General features: G+C 44.5%; 1 pseudogene; it reads left to right on the top strand.

Moving 5' to 3' along the window:
• The first annotated feature begins 637 nt into the window (after nucleotides 1-637).
• On the top strand, nucleotides 638-1,044 carry LOC125109136 (60S ribosomal protein L27-like; annotated as a pseudogene).
• The last annotated feature ends 731 nt before the right edge of the window (nucleotides 1,045-1,775 follow it).

Here is a 1,775-nt window from a genome sequence, read left to right as displayed (position 1 = left end):
CAAAGTTTGTAGAGGTAACCTGCGTCTGAATATCTGGAAGAACACATGCAGGGTGAAGTCAGGATGCTACTGAAATTGGAGTTGCTGAGTTAAGGGTGTGGATCTGAACAGAAGTGGGCTTGTAGCACAGGCAAGTCAGGACCAGGCAAGAGTGTCTCTGGAAGACAGCCCCAGATTCCAGCTGGCAGGTTCATCTCGCCATGTGTCGTTGGCAGTGCCTGGTGTTTTGAAGTGGCTGAAGTGGCCAGGATCAGTGGACCTGGAAAAGCCAATGGTCAGTGAACAAAACTAAGAGCACCAGGGTCTGAGTTGAAAGTGAAAACTGGATCCCCACACCCAAAGAGGTCTACAGGATGTAAAGTCAAGGACAAAGCCATTGTTAGTCCAATAAGCATGTTGACAAATCAAGGGAGGAGCAAGAATGCAAGCGTGAAGCCAGGGAGAGCAGGCAGCCATGATGGTCGATGTCGGCAGAGTGCAGTACAGCGCTGGGTGGTATGGGCTATGATGATTCTAGCGCCAAGGAGTGGATGGTACGGCCACTCTTCGTTCTGCTCCTGTGCTCTGAATGAGATCTGCCTTGTGCCATTAAAAGTACCACCAGAGCTTTCTGCTGTAGACTTGAGAAGTTGGTATCAAGATAGTCAAGTTCATGAAACCCCAGAAGGTGGTGCTGGTCCTGGCTGGATGCTACTCTGGACACAAAGCAGTCATCATGAAGAATATTGATGACTGTAGCTCAGACCATCCCTACAGCAATGCTCTGGTGGCTGGAATTGACCTCTTGTCCCCACAAAGTGACAGCTGCCACAAGTAAGAAGAAAATCGCCATGAGGTCAAAGATCAAGTCCTCTACAAAAGTTTATAACTACGATCACTCATGCCCACAAGGTAGCTATCCCCTTAGACAAAACTGTCATCAACAAGGATGTCTTCTGAGACCCTGCTCTTAAATGCAAGGCCTGATGAGAAGCCAAGGTCAAATTCGAGGAGAGTTACAAGACCTGCAAGAACAAATGACTTTCCCAGAAACTGCAGTTTTAGATCTGTTTTGTTTCAGTCATTAAAAATAGCACAAAAAAGTACCACCAGCATGACTATAGTTAATAACACGGTATTACATATTTGAAATTCTTAAGAGAGTAGATCTTAAAAGTTCTCATCACAAGAAAGAAACTTGTAGCTATGAACAATGACAGATATTAACTATACTTATTGTGGTGATCATTTTGCAATATATATTTGTATAAAATCATTATAATTTCATTACATTGAAACTAATATAATGTTATATGTCTGTTTTACCTCAATAAAAAAAGTACCACCAGTAACTTTGTTTACTCTGTTGCCTTGCAGTTAACTGAGAATATGAAGGAGAAAAGAGAACTATGCTTATGGCGAAGAGTATGTTTGTGTTGACAGAAAATACTATTGGGGACTTCCAGAATTTCAAACACACAGGCATTCCTAAGGGAATATACTGGGGCAGTAGGAAGTGGGGAATATGACCCAAAGTCTCTTCCATGATCCATGATCAGCCATGTTTATGCCTGGAGGGAATGGAATGAGGCCTCTGGGGTGCTGGGAAGGCTATCTTCCCTGCACAGATGCCTGAGAAGACTGGGCACCCACAGGTCAGGAGAGAAAGGTAGAGTGAACTGTGGGGATGGTCCAGCACCTGCACTGAGAGGAGGGTAGGGAATGGGGTCCAGTTTACAGGATGCCAGTATACCTACATTTACCTCAACTTCTACCACACTAGGTCAGCTTTTGTG

Source organism: Lutra lutra, chromosome 9 (genome assembly GCF_902655055.1).
Source record: "Lutra lutra chromosome 9, mLutLut1.2, whole genome shotgun sequence".
Classification (NCBI taxonomy): Eukaryota; Metazoa; Chordata; class Mammalia; order Carnivora; family Mustelidae; genus Lutra; species Lutra lutra.
This window is presented reverse-complemented; position numbering and strand designations above follow the sequence as displayed.